The sequence below is a fragment of the Apium graveolens genome, chromosome 11, assembly GCF_009905375.1.
Source record: "Apium graveolens cultivar Ventura chromosome 11, ASM990537v1, whole genome shotgun sequence".
In the NCBI taxonomy this organism is placed as follows: Eukaryota; Viridiplantae; Streptophyta; class Magnoliopsida; order Apiales; family Apiaceae; genus Apium; species Apium graveolens.
This window is the reverse complement of record NC_133657.1, coordinates 191,283,786-191,307,591: the sequence shown is the minus strand read 5'-3', so window position 1 is coordinate 191,307,591 and position 23,806 is coordinate 191,283,786.

The following is a 23,806-nucleotide window of genomic DNA, read 5'->3' as shown; positions in this document are numbered from 1 at the left end:
ACAATATTCTTAATTTTTGTCTATAGAGTAGTTAGGTCTTACAATGCTCAAAAGAGAAGGGTGATAAAAAATCCCAAAATTGTAAATCTCGCTGTAAGTATATTTGAACTTTAATTTAATAGGTTCTTTGTACTTTAATTTTTCTTACTTTGTTGATTGATTATATATTTGGTATTATCGGAATAGGGCTGCCCTAAACAGCTTGGTGGCACTGAATGTGGATATTGTGTTATGTGATCTATGAAAGATATCATTGAAGACAAAGAAATGAATTTATTTAAATTGGTAAGATTTATTTATTTGATTTTTGGTACTTAACAGAGAAATGAATTGTTAAGTACCTATTTCTTTTACTAGAACAATTTGTTTACTATTGTTTTTTCTTTTTGTTAAATGTGCACAGTGGGCGAGCAAGAATCCGAAATCCTACAGCATGAAGGATCTTGATGTTGTTCGTATTGAGACTCTAGGCAACATTGAAGGATTCATGTAGCTAGCCGCTTTGCTTCTCTAAATTTCATGAAATGAAACTGATGCTTATTAATTATGTCAAAACATTTGTAAACTTACCATGATTGTTATTGATATTATGGTTGTATAATTATGGTACTTTAAGGTTGTACGTGCGTAGCGCAGGCTATTGATATTGTTGTTATGTTGATGGCTTTTGCTAATGAAATAATTTGGTACTTTAAGGTTGCTATATGGATTTGGTGTTAGATTTAGATAGTTTTGTTTTGGTCTATTCTTGTGTTGGCTTGCTGGTGATTTGGTTAACTTAGGCAGGCAGTTTTGTATGTTTTGGTTTAGAAGCCATTAGGTATTTTTGCCATTTGGAATGTTTTGGGTGCATATAAAATAATTAGTACATGTCCAATTTTTAGGCATTTACACATCAGTTTCTGCAACATTCTTAAAAACTATTGTTAAACTGCTACATGGATATTAGTTCTTAAACAAATTTGCAAAGCACCTGATGTAAATTTCAAACAAATACATCAGCACATTTTAAAAATTGATGTTAAAGAAGGCGAAAGTTTAGTACCTTTTACATCGGCTACAAAATGATGAGGCAGACATAGATAGACTACGGTTACCATAAGGAAACCGATGTTAAAAAGCCCTACCATATTGGGACAAAAACTAAAACCGATGTCAAAATGAGGCTTTTACATTGGTTTTAGTTCAAAAGTGATGTTAAAATCAAAATTGACATCGGTGTTATTTTTATAATCGATGTAAATGCTGATTTATACTCTGTAAATTAATAGTTAAGATTCATAATTAGATCATACTAAAGCTATTTAGAAAAGATTATAATGTAGTTTCTGTTAAAAATTAGAGAATATACATCAGTTTTTAAGCTGAAACCAATGTTAAAGATGTTCCCATACATCAGTTTATAACCGATGTCATATGGGGGTACCTTTCTTTATACCTGCATAGACATCGGTCAGGAAAACCTTTAATATCGGTTTTTGGCCGATGTCTATTGAAGGTTTTCTAGTAGTGAAATTATGTCTTATTAGGTGAAGGAACAAGGGGATGTCCTTCTTTGGGTTTCCCCTAGGCAAGTCCTTCTTCGTTACACTGGTTAACGATTATACTTGTAAAAATTTAAGCAAGACTTATAAAATTTGAAGGATGACTTAACCTAGAAGGAGAAAAGCTCATTTTCTTCTGGATCTCCCCTAGACGAGACCTTCATCGTTCTCAAGGTTTACTTGTAAAAATTTTATATAATATTTAAGAATGAATGGCTTGTCTTCTTCGGGATCGTCCGTAGACAAGGCCTTCTTTGTTTCTTCCACAATAATGTTTTTTATTGTGATGGACAAAAATTACAAGGGAATGATGAAGGGAATTTTTCATGATTGCCCTTAAGTGTTCCTCATTCATCCTTGCCGAGTTCATCTACTTTATAATTTTATATAAGTTATAGGGTGAAAGATATTATTCTGTTTAGGATTGCCCCTATAATATTCATTTTCCCTTTCATTTTAAGCAAACCGAACACGGTGGGCGAATGGTTTATCTTCTTCAGAATCGCTCCTAGATAATACTCATTTTCCCGTGCTGTTTATTATAATTTTAATGTAACAAATTTGTGCGAAGGAAGTGCATTTTTATTCGATCATTAAGTTATAATACTTTCACATAAAATTCAGAATGAAGTATAAATGGGAAATAAAAGAATTTTTCCTTATTGATAAAATTTTCAAAGGCGACTAGTATGCCAAGTATTTTTTATTGCATCGCCAGCCAGTGTACCCAGCTTGTAAGTTCTTGGACGAACGATCTCAATTAGTTTGTAAGGCCCCTTCCAGCTTGGCTAAAGCTTCCCTTGGTTTGCCGGCATGGATGCAACTAGTTCCCACAGAGCCAAATCTCCAACACTGAATGACCTCTTCTTTATTCCTGAATCATAATATTGGGCTACATGTAGTAGGTACTTTACATTCCTTTGGTGGGAAGCCTCTCTTTCTTCTTCTAACAAATCCACATTCACCCTTAATCTGAAGCTGTTGACTTCCACATTGTAGACTTCAGTTCTGTAAGACTCTAGGCCCAATTTCAACGGTACCAGCGCATCCGTTCCATATGCTAGTTTGAAGGGAGTTTTCCGAGTGGAAGATTTGGGCATTGTTCGGTAAGCCCACAAGACCCACGGTAACTCTTCGTCTTTTCTTCCCTTGGCTTCTCCTAACAATTTCTTGATTTCTTGAATGATTATCTTGTTGGTTTCTTCGATGGCCCCGTTTCCTTGGGGATATGCAACTGAGATGAACTTCTGTTGAACCCCGAAGTGATGCCGAAACTTTCAGAACTTGTTCCTAACAAACTTTGTTCTGTTGTCCGAGAAAGAAATTTTTGTCCGCTTATTTGGTTATGGTGGATAACGGCCTGACTTCGACCCACTTGGTCATGTAGTCGATGGCGATTAGCAGTATTTTTCCATTCTAGTACTGGTTGGAAGAATGCTGACGATATCTACGGCCCACATAGAAATTGGAATGGGGCTAAGGATAGAAGTCATTTCTTTGGGAGGCAGCTTCGGGACGGTGGTGAATAGCTAACATCGCTTCAACTTCTTTATCGGCCAAAAGAACCCTTTCCGAAGGATCTTAAAGGCGAGAGACCGACCAGCCAGATTTTTTGTGGAAATCCCTTCATGTACCGTTTCCAAGTCTTGTTGTTGTTCTTCGACATTTAAGTACCGCAAAAGGGGTTGACTGACCGATCGACGATACATCCTCCCATTGATGATAGTTAGCTTGATGTCCTATACCTCACTTTTGGGGCTTCCCTTCGGTCCAAAGGGATGATTTCTTTTTCCAGAAAATTCCGAATAGGGGTTATCCAGTCGGTACCTTGGTGTATCTCTAGGAAATATTTCATTTCGACTGAAGGCGTCTTGTCTTCGGTGAGATAGATAGAACTGGTCAAGCTATGTGTCTCAAGCAAAGCTAGCCTGGATAGGGCATCCGCCCTACTATTGTCTACCATGCCTATCTGACTTAGTTCAAAAGTTTCAAATGACAAAGAAGAATCTTTTACCATAGTGGGGTAAGCATTTCTCCGAGGATCCCATTATTTATAATCCCCTGAAAAGTACTTGACTACTAGCATGGAATCACTAAATGCTCTCAAATGTCTTGCCTCAAGGCTTCGAGCTAATTCCATTCCAGCCAGGAGGGCCTCGTATTCCGCTTCATTATTGGTGAGGGGGAAGTCGAACCGTATAGCTTGACATATTTCAAAACCGTCGGGGATGGAGAGGATTATGTCGGCCTCAAACTTTGTCCCGACGACCAATTCATCCACAAAGAGCTTCTATTTACCCGGGATTTGAATGAGTTGTTCCTCCCGTGTAAGGTCCTTCGGTCCAGAGAATGTGCATTCGACCAGAAAGTCTGCCAAAGCATGTGCTCTGATCGCCGTTCGGGGGATGAACTCGAGGTCGTATTCTCCCAGCTTGATGGACCAAGCTACAACCCTACTCGAAGCTTCTAGCCTTGTCAGAATTTTCTTCAATGGCTGATCGGTGATGATCTGAACTGTCCGACCTTGAAAATAATGTCGTAGTTTTTGGGAGGCCATGAACAACCCATATATGAATTTCTCGATGTTGGGGTACTTTGTTTCTGTATCCTTAAGTATATAGGACATGTAGAATACATGATGTAGGTTCCCCTCATGATTTTTTACAAGTACCGCCCTTAATGTTCTGTCCGACACAGCCATGTAGAGTTGAAGGGTTTCCTCGGATCCAGCCTTATTAAAAGTGGGGCCTTAGTAAGATATTCTTTTACTTCTTCAAACCCCTTTTGACATTCGGGCCCCCACTCAAAATTCTTTGACCCTTTAAGCATGGCGAAGAAAGAAGTGCTTTCTCGGCTGACCTAAGATGAAACGCTGAAGGAAAGTTAGTTGGCCGATAAGCTTTTGGGTATTCCTAATGTATTTAGGAGCTCCCATATTGACAACTGCTTCAATTTTTTCTGGGTTCGCCTCTATTCCCACTACGTCATAAGTTCACATAGGAAACCCCTACTATATAGTTGCATAAGGCCTAAATGGTGTCACATAAGGTAATAGGCAACACCAAGTAGGGGTTGACAATGTGGAAGTGGTCGTAGACACCTAATGCAACACTTTGTGCAACACCTCTAAGTATTGCATTATGCTGATTTTGTAATAGTAGAGGAAAATATTGGCAACAACACTTAGTGTTGCATAAGGCATGACTGGACACTAAAGCAGGTCCTACATGGCAAGTGACACATCAGATGCCATATCAGCAGCAGGGGGTCCCAATAACCACGTCAGCATGGGTCCACCTACCACGTCAACTGTGGGTCCCACATTGCCACATCAACAATGGGACCCATATCCCCACGTCATCAGTGGGGCCCACTTTGTTTATGAAACACCATGTTAGTGCATATGCAACATCAATTTCATTCAATTGCAACAGTATATTCAACTTTATGAAACACCATTTTTAAAATTGCAACAGTATTATAATCAAGTACAACACAATATAATGCATTATGCAACATCATATTCTGGAAAATGCAACACTTACAAACATTAAATTTAGACATACCTGGTCTGTTTTTACATGATACCTTCCATAAGTGGCATCCAACAATACAGCCTTATCAGGCATCCAACAAAAAGAACCTGATCGTGCATCCAATATAAATAGCCCGCATCCAACAATTTCTAAATGTACGAAAGTACCAAACTACATACACCCAATTATAAATTTAAAACACCAAAAGTACATCAAATCTTTCTTCAAATGAATAGAAATACCAAAGAACAAAGTCACTAAGAAGTTGCACCTTGAGTGCCTTGAGTGACTGTAGTACCATTTTCCTCTTGATCACTGGAAACCGTGGCACATACGTCTTCAAGATTGAATGTCATACCAGGATTTGCTTCTCCCAATTTTTTTAAAATCCAAGACATGTTCTCCTGCAATTTCCTGTTGAACTTGGCCTCCAATTCGCTCTCAAGGACGCTTATCTTTTCAGTTAACTCTTGCACTTTTTGTGTAGTTGAGGCCTTAGTTGACGTCGAGACCGACTTAGTACCAGTCCTTCCAAGTAGCCAGTTAGGTGCATGGCCCTTTCCATTAGAAGCAACTACATTTGCTTTAGCCTCCTTTCCCTCTTCCATCAACTTCTAAATTTTTGTCTGCAAAAATTGGTTAGTGCAGTAGCCAAATATGCCATTAATATAAACTGCCTCTATACAATAAAATATACTTACAAGTTTCTCCTTCATTTGTTCAGTATTTGACTTGTATTCCCGCCCTTCTTCTCGCTTACGAGTGATTGAATATATTTGAGCATCGCTTGGAAGCTTAAGATTCAGATCATCCTTTTTCTGTAAAAAATGTACAAAATTAGTCCTTTAAATGTCTGAAAAACAGGGGTATTTAAGTAATCAAATATACTAAGCTGATCAGCGCAAAATCGTGGTTTTTAAAGCCAGATCAATCTCGATCAATACAGAGGGAGTAATATTCAGCATTACAGAATTTAGACCAGAAAAAGACATAAAACTACGACTGTAAAATCAAGATATAATCGTTTATCAAAAAAGACATAAAGCTGCAACCATACTGAAAAACAGATTTAAAACCTAAGATACACAGGCACTTAGAGCAAAATATGAAATAGAATGCCTGAAGAAATGTAATTGCACAGCTTATTCAAATACAAATGCTATAAACAAAAGTGGATGCCTGTTATGGTTTGGTGGTCTGATTTATACAAGAGGCTACTCAAAAAATGCATATAATTTATGGCAGGCTTGCTGCCTCTGAGTTAAGTGACTCATCTTTTTCCAAGCTTTTATTTCTTATAATATCTTCAAATTTTCATACATTTGAGCATGTTTACTTTCACCATGGTTATGATTTGTTATGCATCAGGAAACAAGGGTTCCACACAAAAGAAGCGAGTTCAGCTCATATTAATATAGGTCTTTACAACAATAACTTGTTATGTCAAATTCTGAATTCTTGTTCCATTCTTCTAGAACTAAGTTAAAAGAGATGCATGCATGAGTAAATATCCTTCAGAGGACCACATGCGGCAAACCTAATATCAGTAAAAATAGAAAGGAAGCAAGATTTTTAAGTGTGTATACATGAGACATTTAACCTGGAAATATGTTTGTATTAATTATTTAGTACTCCTACTATTATATAGATAAAAAACTTAACTTTAGACTAATCTTTGTTTCCCTAAACAAACAAAGATCTATTTAACAACCACACTTGAATAAAACAACCACAATGTAAATCATTGTGTTAAAAATAAACTTTCAAAATGAAAAAAAAATTACCAATTTTTCAACAACTAGGGCAACAGGTTTACGACCCAACGTGTGCGTCTCAACCAATGACTTACGATGCTCGGCATTTTCCCTAGCCAATTTCTGTAAAATTACAACAAAATACGCAGATCAGACTAGTTTTCATAAAATAAAAACAAGTACACATATCATGCCAGTTTCTATTAAGCAACTATTTAAGTAATAAAGGTTTTTCTATTTACTCCCTGAACCACCTCATCCCCCCAGTACTTTAACAACATTTTAAAATCCTCGAATGGGACCCGGTTGGGTCTATTATCCTGTCTGTCCTCTTCGGTGTTGTATTCAGTGTAATGAGCTTCTTTTACACGAGCCTTGTGTAGTTTCTAAGCATTACTAAGGGTAGTATAAACTCATTTCCTTCCTTCATCGGGAATAACATACTTGCCGTATAATATATTAAGCATAAACAGAATGACTATAATTTATTAATATAATGTAGAAATTTGGAAAGTGATTTAATCTATGTTATAGAGCATAGAAATCACCAGAGTATACTCCCACAATTTCTATTTCAATTGATCGAGAATAACGTGCCATGACATAAGTCAGCGACAAATTATCCCTTGCCAATGTCCCCAAGAAATTACTTAGCTCTGCTACATATCCTTCTATATCTGAAATTGCTTGACCCTTTGCTTTCAAAGAGATGACCACTTTCTCATTAGAGTTCCTTCCATGAACACTAGTCATTTTGGTCGGTCCTCTACATTTTCTAGGAGCACGTACTTAATATACCAGGTACAAATTACTAAACATAAAATGACACGATCAATGAAACTGTATTACTAAACATAAAATGACAATCAACCAAAAAGACGAATACACGTTACCTTCTTGGACTTCCTCATCTGCATTCTGTTCCATTTCGAATTCAACAACATTCTTATTTATCAGAGCTTCATCATTATTCATTTGACGGTCTCGTAATGTGAAGTAAGCAGCAACTGTACCAGGAGCTAGTCAATCAGTGCTTGACTCTCTAAAAATCTTTATGGATATTGGTTTAACAGGTTGTGGATGATAAGCACTTGTAGCTGCCCTCTCAGTTGCAGTGCCAGATTTTCCAGGGGCTGCATTGCCTCGTGAACGAGTCATTGGCCAGCATCCATTTTCTTTTGCTTAACAGATTCAATGTCCTGCCATTTGTGTTTAGAATTAATTAACCATACTTGGTATTAAAGTGAATTAAGCCAACAATAACCAAAAAATATTTAATCAAATAACATATACCTCAGACGAATCATCGCTTTCAACGTCCCCTTCATTTGCGGAACATACGAGTCGTCTTCCTCAAAATCTGTCTCTTTCCCTTTTTTACCTTTTGATTTACTACTCCACTCCCCTGCATCTTTAAAAATAGAAACTATCTGAGGCAACCTGAGTGATTTATAAACTTCATTATTTGCCTGCATTTTATCCAGTTTTAACTTTTCATACTCGCATAGTGGTGGAGGTGGTGGCAACTACAAGACATCAGTATACAATTAAATAGATTATAAATTTAAATAGGAGAAAATCAGAAAAGGTGACTAATCGATCAAAAGCAATGGTAATAACTGAATAATACCATTTTATAAACATCCCCTCTACATCGAGCCTTTTTCACTTTTTCCATATTTTATTTGAGAAACATGGGGACCGGTGATGGTGGTGGTAACTGCAAGTGTAGATAAATAAATTAAAAAAATGCATGATTAATCGACTACTTTATTGGGATAGTAACAATGAGAAATTATGTAGTATATGATTATTAGTGAAAGTTACTGAATATTAGAAAATAAAACACATCATTCGCGATCATCTGAAAAATAATTGATTGAGCATCTAGCCGAATTAATATTTAAATTTTGTATATTTTATTTATTTTAAATAAAGATGCAAGACTCAAGCATGATTAAGAGATCTGTATGAAGGTCGCTTGGACTTAATCACAAACAATATACATTTAAATTAGAGCATGCATGATTAACAGATGAGGTCGTTTGGACTTAATGAGAAACAATATACATTTAAATTAGAAAATGCATGATTAACTTCTTTCTCACAATATATACAAATTGTATGCACATTACTCACTCCTATACACATAAAGCACCCACCTTAATGAAAAAAACAGCATCTTTGATCTTTAAAATTAAAAGCTAGCGCAAAATTAAAGTAACCCAACTAAAGATTAGCTTCAAGATTCTTGATTAGCATATCAAACACTTTAAATAATAATAAAAACACAATCTTTATCAGTTAGGGATAAACAATAAGCAAGAAAACAATTAAAAAAATTATTTCTAATTTAAACAAATAAAAAATTCAAGAGTAATTACACCAAACTTATATACACAAACAGAGAGAGATATACACATACATGTTATCAGTGGGATGATTTGAATAATACAATTTGTAACACAAAAGCTGTGTTTGGGTGAAAAAATGTCTAAAATTTGTATTTAACAGTTAATACAAAAAAGAGGTGTAAATAATACCTTTTCAGCAACATCAATACAAGTATCTTCACTATCCCTTCTACAACCAACTTTTTTGAATTTTAAATACTTGGAGAGCGTGGTGGTGGTAACTACAAGTGTAAAAAATAAATCAGGAAAGTATATGTATACATTAAAATTGTTTTTTTAAAAAGTAAACATTTAAATACCTTTTCAGCAACATCCTTATTTCTAGTATCTTCAACATCCCCTACATATGGTTCTAAGGCTAACTTCCTTCTCACAGTTACTTTCTCATTTTCACTGACAGGTACATCTTGTCCACTTTCTTTTGTTAAAATGTCATGCCAACCACCAACCTCGGCCAACTTTTTATCCATTTTCTTTTTTTGCTGCTGGAGATGATGTTTGGTAACAAACTTACGCTTCAGCGGTTTCTCAGGGGAAGCTGTAACAATTATCAATAACGTACTTTAGAATTCAGTGTACATACCATTTTATGTGAATTAAACATTACATATATAAATACCTTGGATGAAGTTTTCCCTAGGCCGAGTGATCACATGAGGTTATATTTGAGGAGCCGGCTCAATTTGTTTGTCAACAATATTGTCGATGTAGAAGTTCACTAAATAGCCAAGAGCATAATCTTTGACAAGAGCCATGACTTGCTTATCATTTGACAACAGCTGCCAACCACCTTTTCTTCCTTTGTTTGCGTAGATTCCTATAATTTCAGTAAAATGGAGGTTATCTTTGACCAATTCCATAAGCACATAATAAGAAAAGGATTCTACATCTAAGCCCATCATAATGAAATGTTTTCCACCAACATATGATGTGTTCTTAAACTTTCCTTCATAGTGCAACCTCACATTAACTGTTGTGTCGTCCATCCTGTTAAGAATAAATCATTAAAGTCACTCAAGTTTATAAAAATGATAATAGATAGCTTAAATATTTATAAAGTCAAACAGAATAAAAAAATGTATATTGAAAAAAAAACAACAATAAGAAATATCTCCTAACTGATAAACTCAATAGAAATAGCTCATATTGTTGTGTGTAATGTGCAAGCAATATTTTAGTTAAATATCTATTAGAAATTAAGAAAAGAAGTGCCGATATTTTTATACAATCAAAATAGTTCAGAATTAGTCATTGTGTTTCACTGATTAAGGAGAACTATAACTTGCAATTGGGTTATTTACATACGCCCATGTGCTTCTCTTCATCACTACAATGAACAATAGTTAAAATCGACCACAATAATAATAAGAGCAAAGTGTTAAACCTAGCAGACTGTTCTACCAGCAACAGCAAGAAAAGTACTACAAAGACACACAACAGATTTCATCAAAATGAGGCATTCATGCATAGTACACAGTTTAGCAATATAATTACTTTTTAACAGATTCAACAATAGCAACAGAACCCAGATTCCCAGACAAATCAAGGAGTTTTTCATCATTAAAAAAAATGATTAATATTTCTAATCAGGCATTGACAGTAACAATGTGCCATATATCTACAAATATAGACCAAATCTAATAAAAAAACATATAATCTCCTGAAACTAACATTTAAAATTAAACGTAAATATCAGAAATGCACAAAATGTGTAAGAACAATTTTATGATGATTCAAATCTCACATAATAATTAACCATTAAATCTGAAACATCAAACAGTTTCACGACATTTGATCAAATTACAAATAGATAGTGGACAATACATTTTAATCTGAAAAATAAAACATGACTAAAATCGAGCAAAGTAATTCTCTATAAGAAACAAGTTTTGTGATCTAGGGAGACAAAAATGGAATTTTTATTAGGGGACATCATCTCTGAAGCAACTCATGTCGCCAACTTCAAATTCTATTCCGGGATCAATATCGATATCATCTAAAGTAGTGTTTTCGATCTCTTCTTCAGTTGCATTCTCATTCTCAGCATCACACACGTCCCTTGGCAACTTCTTAATAACATAATGAACCATATTCATTTTTGTGGCTTAACTTATTAAAATTTACTTTAGTAAGACCATATTCATCCTTATCCTCTTGGTACCAACAACATTTAAAAAGGACGATGTTAAAAACCCCCCAATAATCTAGTTCAAAATATTTCCTCGACTAATCCATAGTAGTTAACATTCCCAAATACTGGATTTTCGTCTTTCGAACTAGCAAAACTAGTGGTCTCCGCAGTTACAAAAACACCACTATTTTTTTTGAAACACCGTGAATCTCTGGACTTGGTATGAAATCTATATCTGTTTACTACATAGCCGGTAAACCGCCTCGCTGATCTATTAGGACCCAATGTGAGAACCTCTAAATCTCTTGAAATCGAGTCCTTACTGAGAACCTCATTTTTTAACCATATCCAAAAATCTGAAGTGTACGTTCTTTCCCTTTTGAATCTTTTTGAAGTTGCCTAACCATCCAATGAAACTCGATGCTCCCTAGAAAAATAAAGTTTACACAGTCTAAGAAAGGTAAACAGTGATGACATAAAACTGAATAAAATAAGGAAAGGACTTAAAAGCTTACCTATTTAGACTCTCTATTTCTTTATTGTCGGAGTTGAATAGAACATATTGATGAGAAGCCTTCTAATCTGCATGTTTCAATTTAAAAACTTTTCTATCTTGATTCTTTCTTGTTCCAATATGATACTCTAAACTTGCATTTCTTGCAGAATGAGACATGGTATCTTCTGTTTCTCCTTCACCAGTCAAAAATCTTGAACAGAATGTGACACATTCTTCTTCCGAATAACCTTCTGCAATTGAACCCTCCGGTTTACTTCTATTCTGAACATAAGATTTTAACTTTCCAAGGAACCGCTCAATAGGAAACATGGACCTAAGTTACACTGGTCCACCATATTCGATTTCCCGGCACAAGTGAACAAGAAGGTGGACCATTATATCAAATAATGATTGTATAAAAATCATCTCAAATCGACAAAGTATGTCGACAATATCTTTTTGCAGCTTCTTGAGGTCATTTAAATCGATCACTTTGCTCCACAGACCTCTAAGAAATGTGCCCAGTTTGATCAACGATAATGCAACCTCCGACTTTAATGTTCTCCTCACGGCAAATTGTAACAAATAATGAGTTATAATTTACAAACATAATTGGCCATGTGCTATGAGTTAAGTTCATTGTACGATACAGGCAGAATCCGTCTGCTGCTACACCTAAGTTCACATTTCGATGTTCCGAGGAAAAATCAGGATATTGAGCATCCATCATTTTCCAAGCCTCGCCATCATCCGGGTGTCTTAGTTTCCCATCCTTTTTACGTCCCACTGCATGCCATGTCATAATCTTGGAAAACTCTTTGCACATGAACATTCTTTTCAACCTTGGCTTTAGTGGAAAATACATCATTACATTTGCCAGCACTTTGTGTATCAACTTTTCTGGCTCGTTATTAACACCAATGTCTTTTTTCTCTTGTACAACCCACCTTGAAACTCCACAAGTATGACATTCATCTTTATCTTTATTTTCTTCCCAATACAACATGGAGCTATTTGGGCATGCATGTATTTTCTCATAATGAAGACTTATATCCTTAATGACATTCTTTGCAACATTTAAGGACTCACTAATTGCATCAACGCACTTTAAATGATAGAGTCTGATCATGAAACCTAATCGAGAAAAGTTAGTACATCCCGGGAATAATGGTTGTTTTCCTTCCTCAACCCTTCTATAAAAATTTTGTGCCTCTGCATTTGGTCTTCCTTCACAACTTTCCAACTTTTTACCCATACACTTGAACATCTCGTCTAAGTTATTCCCAAAATCCATCCCTGTTTCATAATCCATGAAGTTAGTACTAACGCTTGGCTTCATTTGTGAGGTTTCATAAATCCATTTGACATGTGCTAGGGAAGGACCACTACAAACAAGATGGTCATTGATAACCTCTATTGTATGCCATTTACGATCAATACAGTTTTTACAAGGGCACTTCATTTTATTGCCCCTCACACAAACTGGGAAGTCATTATCTAAAAAATCTGTCACCCCTTGTCCGTATTATGCGCTATATCGTAGTTTGAACCGACCTTCACCTAGAAAAAATAGAGTAGATGTGATAATGAACTTAAGGTTTTATACTTGACTAACAGAGATCCTACGAATAACACAAGGTGTACAAGAAGTAATATATGGCATGCAGTAATTTGATGTGTAAAGAAGGTTTGCAAGAAGAGGGTTACAGTAAGATAAATTATAACAATTTTCAGGGTAACTGGACATACAAGTGGGGAGGATGTAACAACATTGGCCAGAACTATAAGGAAAAGAAAATAAGAGACAAATATGAGTATTGTGTTTTGCACAGGTCCAAATTAAAAGCATCAGAACAATAAAATTAATATATTTTTTGTATACATATTCATTCTAGATATGATTCTAAGGCCAAACGATGTCTACAATATAAACCCTCAAGTCAGCTATATCTTCTTCAGAGTCTTGCTCCTTGTTACAAAACTGATCACGGGCCTGTCTTATTTGCGGCATTTTGGCAGCCTTGTTTTCAGTAAAGCAGGGAACTCCGGTGGAAGTAGTAGCACCACAAGAATAAAAAGGTAAAGATGTTGATGTTGAGTATGTCAGTAAGTCAGTGTGTGAGTATTTGAGAAGTTCAGAAGCAAGAAGAATTAGAAATTAGATCAGCCTAACTAATTCTTATTTAATCCTGTAGATTTCGTATTTTAATTAACTTTAGGGAATTGGAGTATATTGACAAGGAGATCTCAAATTCCCATCTAACCTCACATAACACAATACACTAAACAAACTGAATATTAATCCATGTCATAGGATAAACACAAAAAAAATTAAATTAAAATATAAACACAATCAAAATAAAAGAACACAATCAAACTAAAATAGAAACACCAACATATGGAGGAAACTACGAAAAAATTAAAAAAAACCCACATTTCGATCATAAAATTAAAAGAACACAGTCAAATTAAATTTGAATTAGATTAAACATAAAGGAAGACAATTACCTAACTAGAATCAAATTAAACATAGAAGAACATAACCAAATCGCTAACACCATTATAGAGAAATTAAAACATAAATTATTCAAAATCAAGTGACTTGGAATAGCTGAGTTATTATAATTTAGTTTTTTTTGTTAAAAGAAGGATGTTTATAGAGCTCTATAGTCTGTAATGATTGTTAATTGATTTTAGTATAAATTTTTGAATGTTACAGTGCTTCGAGAAGCTGGGAGTTTTAAACGGATCATAATTGCTAAAATTGTTCCTAAATAAAACATGAAATCAAATGTGAATAGTACATACATCACCAACAATGCACAGTCCAAAACGGATCAAGTTGATTACTAAAATAGATCCGCAAAATCATATCAAAACAACAACGCACACAAATACGTAAAGCTAGGATTCGAGTATAACCTGATGAGATTCTTCGAAGTAATACCAAGCGCTTTAATCGCAACACCAATCAAGCTACTTCCAGTGATATAAACCCCCTAGCTATCAAACACACAATACAACATCAGTAACATTCAAAATCAAATCAAACTAAACTACAGTTATACATACATTATTACATAAGCCCAAAACACAGAGAAAAGAAACCCTAAATTATAAGTTTGAAACACAGGAAATTATAAACCCCAAATCAAAAGCCCTAAAAAATAAACCCTAAATCAAAATACTAAAGCCCTAAATCAAAATCCCTAAGAATAAACCCTAACTCGAAATACTAAAGCCCCAAATCAAAAGCCCTAAAAGCAAAAAAAGTTCAAAATATCTGTAAAATTACCTGCAAAATCGACCAATGTAAACCACCACAGTATCTGCAAGTTGAAAATGAAACTAAGATTTAGAAAATGTTGCCCAGATTTAGAAAACGAAGCTCATATTTAGAAAAAAGGTTTCCTATACTTATTAATTAAAAGAGTTTAAAGAGCTAGAATGAGAGAGTGAATATCAGCCTTCGAATATCAACTCAGATATCTGGCCTCCCAAATATCAGCTCAGCTATTTTTGTTAAGGGGGGAAAATAGCTGCCCAATTTTTTGGCCTAGGAAAGTGTGCAGATCTTTGTCTCAACATCATTTAATTATTTTTTCAGTATTTTATTAAATATTCACAATTTTATATATTAAAAAAAAATTGTATAACTAATGTAAAATATATGTCAAAATAACACGACAATGATAAAATCAATTGGAACAATTATTTGTATAATTAAATTGTCGAACAAGAATTTTTAAAAAAGTAGAAACCATTCGGGACAAGAATCTACAAGGAACCCGTGTTGACCGTAATTTGACTATAATAAAAACACACGATATAAAATCTAATTTTTTTTAAAAAGATTACACATCTTGAAAATTAGTAGGTAATATCATCCGTACGGTTGGATCGTTGAACAAGAATTAAAAAAAATAGAATCACTACTTGGGACAGGACTTGGTTATAGGAACCCGTGTTGACCGTAATTTGACAATTAAAAAAGCACATGATATAAAATCTAATTTTTTTTAAAAAATGTAAACTTCTCTAAAATTAGTAGGTAACATCATCCGTACGGTTGGATTGTTGAACAAGAATTTTAAAAAAAATAGAATCACCACTCGGGACAAATCTTGGTTATAGGAACTCGTGTTGACCGTAATTTGACTATTATAAAAACACACGATATAAAATAAAAATTTTTTAAAAAACATTTAGACATCTCTAAAATTAGTATGTATCATCATCCGTATGGTTGGATCATTGAACAAAAATTAAAAAAAAAATCGAATCACCACCCGGAACAAGACTACGTAATGTGAACCCGTGTGCACTGTGGTTTGACTATTAAAAATACACGTGATATAAAATTTATTTTTTTAAAAAAATTACACATCTCTAAAATTAGTAGGTAATATCATATGTATGGTTGGATTAATTAAAAATGATTTAAAAAAAATTAGAACAATACCTAAGGCAACACTGAATAACCTACTGCAACACCAGAAAAGCGAATGCAACGCCTGAAGTGCCACGTTAGCTGCCACATCAGTGAATGGGGCACACTCCTGCCACGTTAGCATGCCATGTCAGCATGTTGGGCCCCACATATGGGACCCACTGGTGCCACGTCAACATACCACGTCACCAGTGGGCCCCTGATGTGGGACCGACAAATGCCATGTCAGCAAAAATGGACCCCCTCTAGTGGGGCCCACATGCCACGTCTACATGCCACATCAGCAACCGTGGGTCCCCAACATGCCACCTCAGATTTATTTTCCATGTCAGTATTTATGAAATAAAAAAATATCTAATGCAACGCTATGACCTCTACTGTTGCATGTTGCACAACACTAACAGTTATTAGCAACGGTAGCTTCACTGTACTACAATGCTTTCACCACTATGTTGCAATAACCTGAAAATTTTATAGATAATGCAACACTTTTCATGCAATGCTAGATAAAAACAGTTGCCTATGTGCACTTATGGCGTAGTATCCTCGGGCGCTGACCATGTAGCCCATAAATTTTCCACTTGCCACTCTGACCATGCACTTGTTCGGATTTATCCTCATGTTATTCCTTCGGAGGGTCACGAAGCATTCAATCAGATCATCAGCATGATCTTGGACCATGGATTTTCACGATCATGTCGTCCACGTAAGCCTTCATATTTTGGCCAATCTGCTCCTTGAACACTTTGTTCACCATTCGCTAAAATATGGCTCCAGCATTTTTAAGTCCGTAGGGAATTTTAATATAAGCATAGGTTCCCTTCGGAGTTATGAATGTTATCTTGGGCATATCCTTATCATTCATAGAAATTTGATGATAACTAGAAAAAGCATCAGAAAAGCTAAGTACCTGGTATCCGGCCGTGGCATCTATCAGTTGGACGATGATGGGTAAGGGGTAGTGGTCCTTCAGGAAAGCTTTGTTGAGATCCTTGTAGTCCACGCACATCTTCCACTTCCATTTGGATTTCTTAACGACCACCACGTTAGCTAACCACGTTACATTTTCCTTCAGATCTTTCACCATGTTTCTCCCAATTCAAACCATTTTGCCCGAATTCCCAGCATATAGTTCGACTTCTTCGACTTCGGCGGCTGGCTCGGGAATCAGACTTGAAAGATCCAACCCCAATTTTTCCAACTCGATGTTTAGGGTCTCTCTGCTTTTACTAGGTTCGGCCTCTGCTCTTTTTCTTTTTCTAGTTTCATGTGGCTTTTCGTAGGCCTCTGAATGTTTTCACCCCTCACATATATATCATTTAGGGATTTGGGGGGAAAATCGTAAAGAAAGGAGCGAAGCTTTTAACCTTTATAGGGGTCCAGCCCCATTGTAAGGAAGTCCACCGCCTTGACTATATCTACATTTATGACCATTCCAGCTTCCTCCTTGAACCGAGCCATGTAATCCCAGAGTTCCTCATTCGCCTTATGTCTACAGTGGACCAAGGCCTCGGTTTCTTTCGCCTTTCGGCAGAGGTGTGAAGAGTACTTTAAGAACTCTCTCTTCAACTACTTATATGACCTGATGGACCTAGGTTTTCAGGACTTCTACCATATTGACAATGATCCCTTGAAGTAGGTTTTGAACCTTTTAGAGAGTATGATATCATTATGACCCATCCTAAACCTAAGAAATTCGTATTTTGCACAGTGGTCCTCTGGATTGCCCTTTCCATTAAATTCACTCATCTTCGGAAACTTCCTTTCTCACCCGGGGGAGGTCGGTACTGCTCATCTTCTTTGGCATACCCCCTTTGCTCCTTCCTTCGTCTGGTGGATTTTTCTGGCTCATCGGCTTGTAGTGCTTCGCGCCATGCTTTCTCCTCTTCCGGGGTTAACTTGATAACTCCATCGGCAACCACAAAGGAGGACGTCTGGCCCCCATCATGAGGAGTGAAACCAGGTGGTGGTGATTGTTCATGAACCGTGATTGGCATTTTCTCGGTATCTCATTTACAAATCTCGTATTCCAACTGACGGCGCCAAATGTTACGCCAATATCTCCTTAGAACTACAAGAACAACATTCGGCCTCTTAAAAACTGTCTTCGGCTGCTATCTGAAAGGGAAGAGAATATGAGGGATTGTTCCTCCGATTCACTTTCGGTGTGAGAATAAAATCTAAATGTAAAGTGGGTTTAGAGAATACAAGAAAAGTAGAGAGTATGTGAGAGAATCAATGTGTTATTAGCCTCGTCTCACCTTTCTCAGGGTATTTATATCCAAACTCATCATAAATGCTACTTCGTAACCTTTGTAATAAAGGGGGGAGAATGATTCTCCGTTTAATTTCCAATGACAGGGTAGAATAGTGGGTTTTCCTTCGGCCCAAAGCTTTTAAGAGGTTTGATGGGCCTTTGACCCAGTAGTCCAGAAGCTTAGTGGGCTTCGATCGTTGGCCCTTATTGGGCCAATGGCTAACAGTCAGGTTTTTTAAATGCATTTAATTTTGTATGTCAACGACGATATATATACCCTATAACCATTTCTTGTATAAACTCACAGAATAAATCACATGCATTCGATATATACTTTCATACAGTTCAACAAGATGAGAAAGATGACATAGATACTTTTTAATGTGTTAAATAGTATAAGATCATGTTCGGGTCTTCCTCTATCACCTTTAGGTTTTAGAGGGACCGGTTGTTTAACATGGTATTAGAGCTTGGTTTAAGGAGGAACTTGGGTCCGAGGCCCCCACCCCCCCAATTGTTTAATTTAATTATTTTTATTGGTATTAATATTGGTATTTTTATTGATTATGTATGTTGTCAATGTCAGGTCAATCAGTACAGAAAATAATCCTACAATTGAAGGGAGATTGTTAAGAGTAGAAGATCTTGCTGATACTTTCCTCTAACACTTTATGGGTTTAGTGCAACTACTTACTTAACATGGTATCAGAGCTCAGTTTAGAAAAGGACTAAGGTTCGACTCCCCCACCCCATTTATTTAATTTAAATATTTGTTGTTGATATTGATATTGATATTGGTTGTATTTGTCGTTATCAATTATAGCGAAATGTATCATACGATTGAGGATGAGTGTTAAAGAGTATAATAACCTGTTCTGACCTTCCTCTATCACCTTATGATTTTAGAGCGATTAGTTACTTAACAAAATGATAACTTACAAATTTTGAAAACTTTTTATTTGGACCTTGGCACTCTATCAAACTAGGGAGCATATACATGTACTCTTTCGAAATATAGATTAAAACTCAAGATAAAAGGAATAAATCATCATTAAGCTACATATAAGCATCTAATACAATAAATTTTTTTAAATAATATAGGAGATAATTGTAAAACAAGATGACATGATAATTATTAAGGTATGAACTAATATAATTTTATATATTTTATATTATGTCTTTACTCAAAATTCATATAATTTCATATAATTTTTCATAAGTTTTATTTTTTCAAAATTTATTTTCAAGTTCGTGTGCACCGATTTTCTAACACTCCTAACTGCCATCCACTCTTGGCCAGTCACTATCTTTCAAACTATAACATTTGACTTTTAATTTCATCGTGACTTATAATTATGTAGGTTATATATTTCCTTGCATATACCTACGATAAACACATGTATAACAATGATTATCTAATATTTTGAAATAGAGCAAATTATATTTTAGTCGTTTACTTCAAAAAACTTCCGTTAATTTTTTTTTAACTATCTCAAAATTTTATAGTATGTTAGGGTTTCAATGATAGTCAGGCGTTCTTCCATATCATTTAGCCATCTCAAATCATAGTCGTCCTTCCTTATTTAGCAAAAAAAATAAAAATTCAGAGCCATCATTTTCCCGATCCAAACATCACCTCTTTTTCTTCTCCCAATTCTCCTTTTACTCATAGCGACCTTTCTTATTTTTTCTTAATTTTATTCGAGTAAACATCATCCTTTTAGGAGGTTTGTATCGGTACCCATCATTTTGGGTACTTAATTCTCCCTGCACTACAAATTATAACTTTTATAGCATTTTTTAATTGGTTACAAAGCGTTTTTAAACGCTATGCATGTCGGCGCTATTGAAGTACATTTCAGTTATATAGCCTTTCTTTTTGCGCAATCCAAGTATTTTAATGAAATAACGCTTCTAGAAGGGCTATACCAATGAGCATTATCCAAGTACACTTGCTACTAAGATATCACTTACACAAATGCTATCTAAGACTTCTAACTAGAAAGCAACGTCACTTATGAAACTGTTTTGAAAACACTATACAAGCTATACATTTTTTTAAAAAAAATATTTTATTTTATTTTTTTCCATTTTTTAACTTCTAATATTTTTTAAAGAAATCAAAATTCACAAATACAATAAAATTTCATAATGGCAATTGAAAAACCATAAAAACTAAACTATCAAATATAATTCGAATTATCAACTTACATGAAACCTTATTTAGCAAGACCTGTACTTTCAAATCAAAACAAGTATATCACATATATTTTTAGAATACACAACAAACTTAAATATATCAACTATAAATGATAAATATATATGAAATCTACTTTATTAAGAATTTGCTATGAGGAATGAGTTGGCATCAAGTTGAATCTGCTAGTTTTCAAGTAGCTCAAATTGTCCTTTGCCACAATATTTCAGTTTCTTCCATATCTATTTATGTGGGTTTGTTTTACTTATTCCTTTTTACTTGGGACTTCACATCCTCTAATGCACTTATAATTTGAAATCAACCATGATCACGAATATAAGAATATTGAATATTGAGGGATTGTTGTCACTTAAAAATATAAAATAATATAAAGCAAATGTGCTCAAGAATATAGTACATTTGAATGTTTTTAAAAAAGTCATTAGAGTTCACTTCTTTTACATTAAGATATATCTTCTTTTACCTTACAAGATATTCTTTTTTGGTTTTCAATCTCGATCACTGCTTATGGTGTTAAATTTTGTTGTATAAATACATCCCTCCAACTTTTCTACTACAAGTCTGGTACAAGTACTAAATTTCATACCTTGTACTAGCAAGGTCCTGATAATTTAACCTGGTGATTTAACTTTACTAGTTCGCTCCGTCTTTATTTGAATTCCAGTGTCTTGCACCAGTTAAAAAATTATATGATTCCATTACCTAGTATCCCTAATTAAAAGTTTAACAATATACAGTATATACATTTTCAACTAAATGTCACATATAAATCACAAAAAAGTGTAGAAGTACGAGCCCAAAAAATAAACTTACTTTGCAATTAAATATATCATGTATATAAGTAGCAGTAGGGGATCGCACCACCCAAAATCCAATATTAAATATATCGTATCACATATTGTACAAGCTGTTAGAGTCAACGTGTATTTTTAGTCAAAGTAGATGTTAAACGTTAAATCTCCCCTTAGTTTGTGACATGGCGCCCCGTGTGCAAGCTGACATGTAAATAAACTTTAAAATAAAAATAAAACAAGAGTAAAAATGAAAGGAACAAGATTAAACACACGACTAAGCCCTCTTGTATGTAATATGGGAGAAGTGAAACAACGCCAAAACCCTAATCGAAAGGTGAAGCGACTCCATAAGAGATCGAGTACAAGATCAAGGTAGATAATAGTATCTGAGATCATATCTTCATTTCATATCATCAGAAAAGGTATGTATTGTTCTTATAGTTCCTCTTATGTTCTGTTTGAAAAAAAGGGTTTGGTTTTAAGATCAGTGAATTTTGATTTGTTTGAACATGAGTTATGTCTGTATTTGATTTATTGATTTTATTGTCTTCATTTATATGTTGTAATCAAATGTAATTTTATTTTCTTAAATAGAATGTCATCTAGGGATTCGATTTATCTGCATCATCATGGGAAATTTCGTGCTAATATGTTTAAGGGTAAACCTTGGTATTTTGGGGGAAGGATTGACATCATTGAAAATGTTGACACAGACAAGATGACCATATTTGATCTTGAAGACTATGCTCTAAATATAATTATGATAAGAGTGATTTTATGTATTTTCTTTATGATGGTCATAGCTTCAACAAAGGAATAAGGTTATTATATGATAATAATTATGTTAAGAATATGATTGAGTTGTGTTTTCCATATAAGAAAAATAAATTGTTTGTGGATCACCAAAAGGTTATTGCTAAAATGCTATTAGATAAAGATGATGGGATGGGGGGTAGTGTATAAAATCCAGGTGACCACATGTTGAAGGATGATGAAGGGAGTTATGGGATATTGATGGGGATGTTGATGGGGATTTTGATGGGGATGTTGATGGGGAGATTAAATGTGAGATTGATGGAGATAGTACGGACAAAGATGATCCTGATTATGATGACAAGGAATAGGTTCAAAGTGAGCCTGATGAGGAACTTGTTGGATTAAAGGTATCGACAGTGAAGACGGTGAGTTTTATGATAGTGAAAATAATAGTGATGAACTGAGATTAGAGGATTCTTTTAGTAATGATGAGAACTTGAAGATGGGTTATGTTGGAATTTCTCAGGGAAGAAAGAGGAAGAAGAAAGGCAAGTTTTACAATGAGAAGTTTTGTGAGACTCACAAGTGGAAGGCTGGCTTGAAATTTGGTTATATGGATGGGTTTAGAAAAGTTGTGAGAGAGTATGGTATTAAGGAGAGGCGAGTTATACATTTATAACAAATGACGAGAATAGGGTCCAAGCGGGAGGTGAGAAAGGTTGCATATTCTATCTCCTGTGCAGCTAGATAGACGATGAACGCACTGTTCAAATTAATACATGCATGGATGATCATTTATGCACTAAGTCCTACCATAATAGGTTTGTGATAGTGAAGTACATTGAGTATCTGTATGGTGATAGGATTAGGTTTAACCTTCAACGGAGAGTCAAAGATATGATTGCCACAATCAGGGAAGATTTGAAAATTGATGTCCCCAGAATTAAGTGTTCAAGGGTTAGTTAGGGTGCTCTAAAGGGGGTGTTAACAAGCTTAAAGAATCACGATTCTAGAATGTAGGATTTTGGATTTAAAATCCTTAAAAAAAATCTCAAAAATAGAGTTAAGATCATGATAAACAGAGTAACTGATGAATGAGTGAATAAGCTCAAGAGAATCTATATTTGATATTATGCATAGAAAGAGGGTTGGAAAAATGGATGTAGGCCTATTTTAGGTCTAGATGTGTGATTCTTAAATACAGTTAGTTGTGGTCAACTGTTGAGTGCAGTGGGGAGGGATGGGAATAACATGATGGCTTTGGTTTCACAATTATCAGTGACCAACAAAAGGTATATACATTACCTACATTTCTTCTTATTTTTAAGTGTTTCTTTGTAATATGACATATTATCATTTCAGGGATTGGAAAATGCCATGAAGAAGCTGCTACATAGGGTTGAGGACATGATCTGCACTAGACATTTATTTGTTAACTTTAAGAGAAGGCAATATT